We start from the raw sequence: 13,396 nt of genomic DNA, 5'->3' as shown, positions 1-13,396 counted from the left end.
CCTCAGTAATATATATGTCTGTAACTTGAACAGACTCAGAATTCTCTGTCAAGCTATGTTGTTGTTGTTCAGAGGAATTCTGTTCTGAAACTTTGTTCTCCTCTGGAGCATAAGCCTTTGGGCCCACATTCGTTCTACCAACCTTAGTCAGCAAGTTCTTTTTAGACTTGTCTTTCATGCTTGGGCTGGTCTTATCGTCATCCGTTTCAGAGTCTGAGCTGATTGTCTGCCCCGAGTCCTCACTCGTTATTGCTTTGAGGTAGTGCCATTCCATGTCTATTTTCTTGATCCACTCCCGTCCTAGAAGTGGTGGTCCTCCCTCAGGTAGTACGTATAAGTCCATTCCGGGGTGTTCTTTGCCCCCGTCTCTCACCTTGACTCTTATCTTTCCCATGGGGTATACTTTATGCCCCGTGTATGTCTGCAATACGAACTTGGTATCTCTCAAGGGTATATGTGAGAATAGCCGGTTGTAATCCCTTCGATTTATGACTGATAGGGCTGATCCAGTGTCCAATTCCATTCTCACTTGGACTCCGGCTATTTTTAGCATGACCCAGATAGTTTGTAGGTCAGCTTCCTTACTCACATTATGAATTCTCAGACTACCCAGTTCCTGGCCGCTTGGGTCTGAATCCGAATTCTGTTCATCTGAACTCTTCTCAACCACCTTGTGTACTTTGTTGTACTTTTCCTGTGATGGCTTTTTTTTTTGGTTGTTGGTCTTCTTCCCTGACCGGCATACTTTGGCTATGTGACCCAGTTTGCCACATTTCCTACAGTCCTGGTTTTTAAACCAGCATTGGTTCTGGTCGTGTGTTGTCTTCCCACAATGATAACATTTCATTGCACCCGAAGTAATTTGATCCACACTGAGGACCGCTGCCTTCAGCTGCATTTCCGCAGTTCCTTTCGCTGCGGCTTCGTGTGATGCTGCAATAAGGACAGCCCTATCCAGTGTAAGGTCGTTCTCTTCGAGCAGTCGCTTTTGCGTTCCTTCCTTCGACAACCCGCACACGAACTTGTCTCGCAATGCCTCTGTCAGATTTCCTCCAAACTGGCAGTATTTCGCTAGCCTACGCAGTTCGACCAAGTATTCCGCGTTGCTTTCCTCTTTCCGTTGCGTTCTCGCATAAAATTTGAATCGTTCCGCCAACATCAGTGGTGTGGGGTTCAAGTGATCCTTCAGAACAGCAACAATATTATCGAAGGTTTGATCCGTCGGTTTAACTGGTGCTAGAAGATGCTTCAATAGCCCGTATGTCTTCGCCCCCATCAAGTTTAGCAAGGTTATAGCTTTATCATCATCCTCTATTTTATTGGCCTCACAATATATCTCAATGCGTTCTACATACGTGGCCCAATCTTCTACCTCGGAATCGAAATCGTTGATGTTACCACGCTTAGGCATCTTCACCTCCCTGATAAACAACAACGAAATATTTCTTTAACTCTTTAAAAAAAAAATTTTTTTCAAGATGGCGGTTTCCCCGCGCTTATCTTCTTTCCCCGCCCCTTTCAAAATGGCGGTTCCCGCTTCTATCTTTTTCTCCGCCTACTGGCAGCTTCCCGCGGTTTCCCGCGCTTCTCTTCTTTCCCCGCCCACTTTCAAGATGGCGGTTCCCGCTTTTCTTCCCCTGGCGGGAGGGGTAAGCTTTTCCCTCGGGCGACAGCCGCTGGCTTTCGGGGTTCGCAGCCTGCGCTTCGGCTTCAGCGCGTTCCCTTCTCTCGGCCAGGCAACCAGCTCTGGGTACAACCCATTGACGGCGAACGGTCTCAGCCGCTGTCATACCTGTCTGTGTCTGTATGTGTATTCCACTAGGTACAGGTCTGGACATGCCTCGGCTGACTCCTCCTACTATTCCAGGTATATAAGTGACTACCTCCCAGTCCCTTAGTATTCTGGACGGGTCGACCACTCGAGACAAGACCTTCATTCTTTAGTTAATAAAAGCCTGATTGTTACTCGCTCAACTTCAGTCTTTTGAGTAATTGATGGCGCATCAATTTTATTAACTAAATTTTTTATAATGGAGAAGATCCTCACACCAGCATGCCTGGACCTGGACAGTCGGGAAGCGGACGCTTCCACCAAGTTTGCTCACTGGCTCACGTGCTTCGAGACATTCCTGACTGCCTCCACTGCGGTCGAAACGGATGCGGACAAACTGTCTGTCCTGATCTCCAAGGTGAACCACCGAGTGTACTCAGTCATCCGGGATGCGACCTCGTACACAGCCGCCCTCCAGCTCCTCAAGACCCAGTACACGCACCCTGTGAACGAAGTATACGCCAGGCACCTTCTGGGGAGTCGCAAGCAACAACCTGGGGAATCGACTGAGGAATACCTCCAAGCACTGTCCGTGCTTGGCCGGGCCTGTGGGTGTAAGGCGGTAACGCCCACTAAGTACACGGAGGAACTGATCCGGGATGCCTTCGTAGCGGGCCACAGGTCCAACTACACCAGACAGCGACTGCTGGAGCAGAGTGACCTCACCCTCGACAAAGCCTCCGACATCGCACTAACGCTGGACGCAGCCTTCCGGGGCATGGATGCCTACTCCTCTGCACCGTGGACGCCGCGGGGAACGACAACCTGGGACACGGTAGGACAGCCCCATAGCACCGTGCCACCCCAGCCACAGCCCAACAACGGCCCAACTACCGCAGCAGTGTCCCAAAGCCAGACAGCAGTATCCCAAGGCCAGAAATGCTACTTCTGTGGCCAGGCCAAACACCCCAGAGCGCGCTGCCCGGCGAAGAATGCAACCTGCTCGGGCTGCGGGAAAAAGGGACACTACGCCAGCGTCTGCAAGGCCAAGGCCAAAGCCACCCCGAACGCCAGCAGCGCCGCGTGTGGGCCGTGCGAGCCGCCATCTTGGGCCTCCCCAGCCATGTGCGAACCACCGCAGCAGCAGCCATCTTGGACGACTCCAGCCACATGGGAATCATGGGCGCCGCCATCTTGGACACCAGCCGGGACGCAGCAGACCGCCAACCCCCCCCCATCTGATACTCGCAGCGACACACCGACCCCTACGCTGGCCTCTGTGACGCTGGACCAAACGAGACCGCACCAGCTAGCTCGGTCCAAAATGGACGTTAAGGTAAACGGCCATGCAATAAACTGCCTTTTTGACTCCGGGAGCACAGAGAGCTTCATCCACCCCGACACGGTGCGGCGTTGCTCTCTCCCAGTCCTGCCTGCGCACCAGCGGATTTCTATGGCCTCCGAGTCCCAGTCAGCGGACATTGGCGGCTACTGCATGGTGACACTAGTAGTAGACGGGACTGTGTTCAATAATTTTAAACTCCTGGTCCTGCCCGACCTCTGCGCTGCCGTTCTACTGGGGTTGGATTTCCAGTGCCACCTCAAAAGCGTTACGATGGCGTACGGTGGCCCCCTCCCCCCACTCACAGTCCGCAGCCAGCAGCCTCCAAATTGCCCGCCGCGCACTAGATGCAACCTCTCCACACTCAGAGTCCCACCCCCCCCACTGTTTGCTAACCTCACCCCCGACTGTAAGCCCATCGCCACAAAGAGCAGGCGATACAGTGCCGGGGACAGGGTTTTCATCAAAACCGAAGTGGAACGGCTCCTGAAGGAGGGGATTATTGAGGGCAGCTCCAGCCCCTGGCGAGCCCAGGTTGTGGTCGTTAAGACCGGCGAGAAACAACGCCTGGTCATCGACTACAGCCAAACAATAAACCGCTACACCCTGCTGGACGCCTACCCACTCCCCCGCATAGCTGACATGGTCAACCAGATCGCGCAGTACCGCGTCTTTTCGACCATTGACCTGAAATCAGCGTACCACCAGCTCCCCATCAGCCCTGAAGACCGCCAGTATACTGCTTTTGAGGCAAACGGCCGCCTCTATCACTTCCTTAGGGTTCCCTTCGGCGTTACCAACGGGGTCTCCGTCTTCCAAAGGGAGATGGACCGGATGGTCGATCAAAACGAGCTGCAGGCCACTTTCCCTTACCTAGATAATGTGACCATCTGCGGCCATGACTTGCAGGACCATGACGCAAACCTCGAGAAATTCCTCCGCACCGCCCAACTCCTGAACCTGACATATAACAAGGAGAAGTGCATATTCCGCACAGACCGCCTCGCCATCCTTGGCTGTGTTGTAGAACACGGGGTCATCGGTCCCGACCCGGACCGGATGCGTCCCCTTATGGAACTCCCACTGCCCCACTGCCTAAAAGCTCTGAAGAGGTGCCTAGGGTTTTTTTCCTACTACGCTCAGTGGGTCCCCTACTATGCAGACAAAGCCCGTCCGCTGATCAAGTCCACCTCTTTTCCCGTGACGGCAGAGGCCCGCTTAGCCTTCCACCGTATCAAGGAAGACATTGCCAAAGCCACCATGCACGCAGTGGACGAATCCATCCCCTTCCAGGTGGAAAGCGATGCGTCCGACTTCGCTCTGGCCGCCACCCTTAATCAGGCGGGGAGACCTGTGGCATTCTTCTCACGAACCCTCCAGGGCCCGGAGACCAGACACTCCGCGGTCGAGAAGGAGGCCCAGGCTATCGTGGAGGCTGTGCGTCATTGGAGGCACTACCTGGCCGGAAAACGATTTACCCTGCTCACTGACCAGCGTTCAGTTGCTTTTATGTTCAACAACAAGCAGAGGGGCAAAATCAAAAATGACAAGATCTTGAGGTGGAGAATCGAACTTTCCACCTACAATTACGAGATCTTGTACCGGCCTGGGAAGCTCAATGAACCCCCAGATGCCCTATCGCGTGGCACCTGCGCCAGCGCGCAGATCGATAGGCTGAGGGCCCTCCACAATGACCTCTGCCACCCGGGGGTCACCAGGTTCTTCCACTTCATCAAGGCCCGCAACCTGCCTTACTCCATTGAGGAGGTCAGGACCATGACCAAGAACTGCCAAGTCTGCGCTGAGTGCAAACCACACTTTTATAGACCAGACAGAGCCCACCTGATAAAAGCCACTCGCCCTTTCGAACGCCTGAGCGTCGATTTTAAAGGGCCTCTCCCCTCCTCCGACCGCAATGTGTACTTCCTCAACATCATTGACGAGTACTCCCGGTTCCCGTTCGCTATCCCCTGCCCGGACATGACCAGTGCCACGGTCATTAAATGTCTGAACAGCCTCTTCACCCTGTTCGGTTTCCCCAGCTATATCCATAGCGACCGGGGCTCATCGTTTATGAGCGACGAACTCCGCCAGTACCTGCTCGCTAGGGGTATAGCCACAAGCAGGACCACCAGTTACAACCCCCGGGGGAACGGACAGGTGGAAAGAGAGAATGCAACTGTTTGGAAGGCTGCCCTACTAGCCTTAAAGTCTAGGGGCCTTCCGACCTCCCGCTGGCAGGAGGTGCTCCCCGATGCGCTCCACTCGATTCGGTCACTTCTCTGCACTGCCACCAATGCCACCCCTCACGAGAAAATGTTTGTCTTCCCAAGGAAGTCCACATCGGGGACATCGTTACCGCCATGGCTGACGTCCCCAGGGCCGGTACTACTGAGAAGACACGTGAGGGCCAATAAAACGGACCCCCTGGTCGAGAGGGTCGACCTCCTCCACGCCAACCCCCAGTACGCTTACATTGCGTACCCGGACGGGCGGGAGGACACAGTCTCCATACGAGACCTCGCACCCTCGGGGACCGCTGTAACCCACTACCCATTACCACCCCCCCCCACGACCCGATATCCAACCCCAGCAGCCGGCTCGCCTTGGACCGTCACCCATGAGGACTACACTCCAGGGCCCCAGCCTACACGGGACGCGACGCCGGAAGCTCCACCACCCCTGCCGTCGCCACGTCGATCACAGCGGCAGACAAGACCTCCGGAGAGACTCCAATACACGAACTTTTAAATACACTTCACCCCGCCGGACTCATTTTTAAACAAGGGGTGAATGTGGTAAACCACTGTCATACCTGTCTGTGTCTGTATGTGTATTCCACTAGGTACAGGTCTGGACATGCCTCGGCTGACTCCTCCTACTATTCCAGGTATATAAGTGACTACCTCCCAGTCCCTTAGTATTCTGGACGGGTCGACCACTCGAGACAAGACCTTCATTCTTTAGTTAATAAAAGCCTGATTGTTACTCGCTCAACTTCAGTCTTTTGAGTAATTGATGGCGCATCACCGCTTCTATCTTTTTCTCCGCCTACTGGCAGCTTCCCGCGGTTTCCCGCGCTTCTCTTCTTTCCCCGCCCACTTTCAAGATGGCGGTTCCCGCTTTTCTTCCCCTGGCGGGAGGGGTAAGCTTTTCCCTCGGGCGACAGCCGCTGGCTTTCGGGGTTCGCAGCCTGCGCTTCGGCTTCAGCGCGTTCCCTTCTCTCGGCCAGGCAACCAGCTCTGGGTACAACCCATTGACGGCGAACGGTCTCAGCCGCTGGCTGGATCTCGCTCAGTCTCCCTCGCTCGGGCTCTGTCTCTCCGGTGCTGGGTACAACCCGTTGACAGCGAACAGTTTCAGCCGCTGGGCTGGATCTCGCTCAGTCTTCCTCGGGCTCTGTCTCTCCCGCTCGCGCGGCTCTCGCTCGCTCTCTCTTGGGCTCTGTCTCTCCCGTTCGCGCGGCTCTCGCTCGGGCTCTGTCTCTCCCGCTCGCGCGCCTCCCAGCCCTCTCGCAGTCCGGTGCTTCCCTCCCCGGCTGCGGCTGAGTTCTCCGCGATTTATTTATTTTATCTCTTCCCGCGCCTTACGATCCCGGTCGCAGCGCTGCGTGGCCTCGGTCACTGTCCAAACTTTTTCACCCAATCGCTCCTCCCAGCCTCTCGCAGTCCGGTGCTTCCTCCCCGGCTGCAGCTGCGTTCTCCGCGGTTTATTTATTTTTATCTCTTCCCGCGCCTTACGATCCGGTCGCAGCGCTTCGTGGCCTCAGTCACTGTCTGGCCTTTTTCACCCCAATCGCGCCTCCCAGCTTCTCGCAGTCCGGTGCTTTCCTCCCCGGCTGTGGCTGAGTTCTCCGTGGCTTATTTATGTTTATATCTTCCCGCGCCTTACGATCCCGGTCGCAGCGCCTCGTGGTCGCGGTAGTTGTCCGGCCTTTTTCGCCGTCGCAGTCTAGCCGTCTCACGGCGCTCCCCAGCCCGCTTGTACCGCGGCTTCTGCTCCATGCTGCCCCAGTCTCAGCGCCTCTGGGCCCGACTTCTGTCCGGCTCCTTTCCCCCTCGACCGTGGTCGAGTGCACCGCCCTTATCCTCCATTTATTTGTTTCTATTTTCCCTTTACTCACAGTCACCGTGGCCGACTTGCTTCTCGTGTTGATCGGCTCACTCACCACCGTGGCAGAAGGGACAATCCGTGCCTGTTGCTGATGGAAGACTTCGTGTTTGAAATCTTCCTCCTTTCTTGGTCTGCAGACTCGAGTTTTCTCTCCGCAAAACGACGAGGGCGGGTGCCTCTTCTCGATGCTCGCTTACTTCTTCAGAAGTATTGTTGCCGCAGGGTAAGATCGAACTCGTCGCCATTGTAAAGTCTGTGGGTTGTATAGCGAAGTAATACACAGACTACAAGAGTAACTTAAACAGGACTTTACTATTCGAAGGTCAGGGCGAATCTGCCCAATAAATTCTGCCACAGCACTTATATACCGGTGTGGTCACCGTCGGTATTACAGTATACAGCAGCCAGGATAAAGTAGTGCCACACCTAAAATAGTTCTCTTAAAGGTGGACGGTTACATACAATAGTTCTCTTAAAGGTAGAACAGTTACATACACTACAGCCGCCACCCTTCGTATTAGTAGCTCTGCATCCAGAACTCAAAGTGGGATTCAGTGATCGTGAAGAGAATTCAACAAAGGGGTTCGGAGTCGTAAGTCTTACAGACATTATACATACCATGAGCTCCAACTTAAGCGTGCCAACGAAAGAGTGCACTCGAATTTGGACACAGGGACAGATTCTCCTTTGAATCCATGTAAATGGAGAATGTATGTTTATTATGTCTAGATTCATTCTAATGTATGCAAATGTCTAATTTAGTTCATTGACCTGTAATCTTCTTATACTGTCTGACGTTAAAACTATAAAGTAAGATAATTAGAATTAAGCCATTGTAGTAGTGATCTCCTTACTGGACTATAGAATACTGTCTACAACAGAGACCACATCGCACATATATCTAGAGAGCCGTGAAGGGGTTACACTTGTTCAGCAAACAAGCTCTTTGCAATTCTGGTGATAGTTGTGGCTCTCAGATCTTTCATCCTTCTCACAAAAGGAAACTTGGAATAGTAATCTGTCACTATGAGATGCCATTCTTGATTGCACATGAAGAGATCTGCCCCAACAGTGTGCCATGGTCTTGACGGTATTTCACTAGGTATCATCTCCTCTTTCTGTTGTGCATTTCTGTATTTCTGGCATATACCACATGCAGAAACCATCTGTTCGATATTTTTGTACATGCCTATCCAGTATACAGCTGATCTGGCTCTCAGCTTGCATTTCTCCATTCCCGTATGGCCTTCATGTATTAGATGGAGAAGTTCTGTCTGCATCGTCTTTGGCACGATGATCCTCGATCCAGCAAGGAGAATACTGTCTTCTATTGCGATGTCGTCTCTAATCGTCCAGTATTGACGAATTGTCACCTGTACCTGCTGGATTCTCTCCGGCCACCCCTGTATCACTTGTTGTGTGAGTAGTTGCAATTCCTCATCTTTGCTAGTCTCATCTCTGATTTGACTGAGCTTTGTAGGGGTAACACTCACTAGGTGGTGGATTTTTACTGTTAGACCCTCCACCTCGTGTTTCTCATATGGCGACAATCGAGACAACGCATCTGCTAGCACCATTTCCTTTCCTGGCTTATATTTAAGCGTAAAGTCATAGCTTTGGAGCCTTAGAAGTAGTCTTTGCAGTCTTGTAGGTGCTTTGCACAGATTCTTCTTGTAGATCTGTTCTAGTGGACGATGGTCACTCTCTATTGTAAACTGCCTTCCATACAGGTATGTATAGAATTTCTCGCATCCATACACTACTGCTAATAGTTCTCTTTCTATGTTGGCATATCTCGTCTCGGCTGACGTCAAGGCCTTTGATGCGAAAGCTATTGGCTTTCCTTCCTGCACAAGAGCTGCCCCTAGTCCTCTGGTAGAAGTGTCTACTTGTAGAGTGACTGGTTTTCTTCTGTCATAATATGACAGACTTGTTTCTTTGCACAACAGTTCTTTAAGTTGTTTGAAATTCCTTTCATGTGATTCAGACCACTGGTATTCGGCGTCTTCTTTCATTAGCTCTCTGAGATTTGTTGTATGTTCCGACATGTTTGGGATGAAAGAACTCATGTATTGGACCAAGCCGAGGTAACTCCTCAGCTCTTTCTTATCTTTGGGTGGTTTCATTTCAGCAATCGCCGCAATCTTCTCAGGACTTCTTAAAGTGCATCCAGGAGAGCTTTTTGAGCCAGCATGTAGAAGGTCCTACAAGAGAGGGGGCGGTACTGGATCTAATTCTAGGGAATGTGGCCGGCCAAGTGGAAGAAGTGCTAGTGGGTGAGCACTTTGGTGGCAGTGACCATAATATGGTGAGATTTAAGGTGGTCATGGAAAAGGACAGGGATGGGCCGGAAATAAAGGTTCTAAATTGGGGGAAGGCCGATTTTAATAGGATAAGGCAGGATCTGGCCAAAATGGACTGGGATCAACTACTTGTAGGAAAATCCGCATCGGAGCAATGGGAGGCTTTCAGAAGGGAGATTGAGATCATACAATGGCAACATGTTCCCGTAAAGGTCAAGGGTGGTTCCAAAAACCACAGGGAACCTTGGATGTCAGGGGATATACGAGAATGGATTAGAAAAAAGAGGGCTTTTGGCAGATACAAAAGGCTAAAGACGGAGGAAGCCCTAGAGGAGTACAAAAAGTGCAGGGGGATACTTAAAAAAGAAATTAGGAGATCAAGGAGGGGCCATGAAATAACACTGGCGAGCAAAATAAAGGAAAATCCTAAGATGTTTTATAAGTATATTAAGGGTAAGAGGATAACTAGGGAAAAAATAGGGCCCATTAGGGACAAAAGTGGCAATCTGTGTGTGGAGCCGGAAGATGTAGGAGGGGTTCTAAATGAATTTTTTGCATCTGTTTTCACTATGGAGAGGGACGATGTAGACATAGAAATAGGGCGGGGGGACTGTGATATGCTCGAACACATTAACATCGAGAGGGAGGAGGTATTGGCGGTTTTAGCAGGCCTAAAAATGGATAAATCCCCAGGCCCGGACGAAATGTATCCCAGGCTGCTGTGTGAGGCAAAGGAAGAGATTGCGGGGGCTCTAACACACATATTCAGAACCTCTCTGGCCACAGGGGATGTGCCAGAGGACTGGAGAACCGCTAATGTAGTTCCATTATTCAAGAAGGGGAGTAGGGAAAAACCGGGGAACTACAGGCCAGTGAGCCTAACACCAGTGGTGGGAAAATTATTGGAAAAAATTCTGAGGGACAAAATCAGTCTCCACTTGGAGAGGCAAGGATTAATCAGGAATAGTCAACATGGCTTTGTCAAGGGAAGATCATGTCTGACTAATTTGATTGAATTTTTTGAGGGGGTGACTAGGTGTGTGGATGAGGGCAACGCAGTGGATGTGGTATACATGGATTTCAGTAAGGCCTTCAATAAAGTCCCGCACAGGAGACTGGTCAAGAAGGTAAGAGCCCATGGAATCCAGGGTGCCTTGGCATGTTGGATAAAAAACTGGCTTAGTGGCAGAAGGCAGAGGGTGATGGTCGAAGGTTGTTTTTGTGACTGGAAGCCTGTGGCCAGTGGGGTACCACAGGGATCGGTGCTGGGTCCCTTGCTGTTTGTGATCTATATTAATGACTTGGATATGAATGTAAAAGGTATGATCAGTAAGTTCGCAGATGATACAAAAATTGGTAGGGTGGTAAATAGCAAGGAGGGTAGTCTCAGTCTGCAGGACGATATCGATGGGTTGGTCAGATGGGCGGAACAGTGGCAAATGGAATTTAACCCGGAAAAGTGCGAGGTGATGCACTTTGGGGGGGACTAACAAGGCAAGGGAATACACAATGAATGGTAAGACCCTAGGCAAGACGGAGGGTCAGAGGGATCTGGGTGTGCAAGTACACAGATCCCTGAAGGCGGCGGAACAGGTGGATAAGGTGGTAAAAAAGGCATATGGGATACTTGCCTTCATTAGCCGAGGCATAGAATATAAGAGCAAGGAGGTTATGATGGAGCTGTATAAAACACTGGTTAGGCCACAGCTGGAATACTGTGTGCAGTTCTGGTCGTCACACCACAGGAAGGATGTGATAGCTTTGGAGAGGGTGCAGAGGAGATTCACCAGGATGCTACCAGGGCTGGAACGCTTCAGCTATGAAGAGAGACTGGGCAGATTGGGTTTGTTTTCCTTGGAGCAGAGGAGGCTGAGGGGGGACATGATTGAGGTGTACAAAATTATGAGGGGCATAGATAGGATTGATACTAAGGAGCTTTTTCCCTTAGTAGAAGGGTCAATAACTAGGGGGCATAGATTCAAGGTAAAGGGCGGGAGGTTTAGAGGGGATTTGAGAAAGAACTTTTTCACCCAGAGGGTGGTTGGAGTCTGGAACTCACTGCCCGAAAGGGTTGTGGAGGCTGGAACCCTCACAACATTCAAGAAGCATTTGGATGAGCACTTGAAATGCCATAGCATACAAGGCTACGGACCAAATGCTGGAATATGGGATTAGATTAGACAGGGCGTGATGGCCGGCACGGACATGATGGGCCGAAGGGCCTCTATCCGTGCTGTATAACTCTATGACTCTATGACTTGGCTTGACTCCCTCTGGTGTGTAAATCATACCGAAGAATTGGCATTCCTTAACTTTAACTATGCACTTATCGGCATTTAACATGATGCCAGCTTTCCTGGTACACTCCATGGCCTCATGTAGGTGCATATCATGGTCTCTTTCATCTGCTCCATAGATCTGAATATCATCAGCTATTCCTATAGCTCCTCCACAGCCTCTGTATGTCTCGTCTACTTTCTGTTGAAAGATATCTTGACTGACCTTTAACCCGAATGGTAGCCGCAGGAATTTGTAACGCCCAAATGGTGTGTTGAATGTTGTCAGTGTTGTTGATTCCTCATCCAACTTCATGTTCCAATATCCATTTCTGGCATCTAGTTTTGAGAAAACCTTGGCTCCTGCCAGTGATGGCATAATCTCCTCTAGCGTTGGGGTGGGATAGTGGTCCCTCTTTATTGCCTGGTTTAGATCTTTGGGGTCCAAACATATTCTGAGATGCCCGTTTAGCTTTTCTCGTATCATAATTGAGTTTACCCAATATGTGGGTTCAGTGACCTTTATGATCACTCCCTTTTCTTCCATCTCCTTTAGCTCTCTTTCAAGCTTTGTCTTCAGCTCGATGGGTACCTTTCGTGGAGCATGGATAACGGGCTTTACCTCTGGATCGATGGTGATGTGGTATTGGAAATCTCCGAAACATCCCACTGTATCATCAAAACATTCCGGATACATGTCTATCAAGTCTTTTTTACTCTTGATTTGTGGGCGATTCTCCAGCGGGATGTTGCTGTCTATCCTCAGTGACGTTTCTGTCAGCTCGTGATTCACTGGGATCAATCTCAACTTCTTGCAGCTGTTTAATCCCAGGATCGCTGACCCCTCAGTGTCGGTGACATAGAACATGCAGTTGATGTTCTTTCTTTTATGTGTCCCTTTGACAAAGGTTATTCCAAGTTGTTTAATCTCACTCCCCCCCGTATGCTGTCAGCGTGACGTTACTTGCCTTTAAACAACCATTTTTCGGGTAGCCATCTTCTCTCAAATTTTAAGGAAAGATCTGCTGGTACAGTCTCAATGGAAGAATGTTGCTCTGAGCCCCTGTGTCCAGCTTCAACTTTAAGTTGATGGTTGTGGGCTGACCTTTGACCCTCTTTTCGATTTGGATGATGGTGTGCAATTCTCTCTCCGGAGTATTTTCCGCTCTGGACATCTCGTGAAGCTGTACCTTTATGGTTTTGACGTTTAGTGTATTGTCATGACCATAATCATCATCATCCTGTTCATCCATGGCATGGATATTGTGTTTCTTTCTCTGGTTCTGCTGTCCGCCTTTGTTTTTGATGTATGTTCCTTCTTTCTTCATTCTACACCTCTTTTCCCAGTGGTTTAGTTTGCCACATGCATTGCAGCTTGTTCCATATGCTGGACATTTCCTCCTGTCTGTATAATCGTGCGGTCTTTCACAGTTTCTGCACGTTTCTCCCATTGTCACGTGCATGTCTTTGTGTGTTGTACTTTTCTCTCACTGTATCCACTCTGTTGTCCGTCTCAGAACCGGCCGCATGTCAGCCGTTTGAGAAATCAGCATTCTCATTTGCTGTTTCATGGCTTCATGAGCTCTCGCAG

The sequence above is a fragment of the Somniosus microcephalus genome, chromosome 16 (genome assembly GCF_052327205.1).
Source record: "Somniosus microcephalus isolate GS21.2 chromosome 16, FLI_Smic_1.0, whole genome shotgun sequence".
Taxonomy (NCBI): Eukaryota; Metazoa; Chordata; class Chondrichthyes; order Squaliformes; family Somniosidae; genus Somniosus; species Somniosus microcephalus.
Note: the sequence above shows the minus strand (reverse complement) of the source record.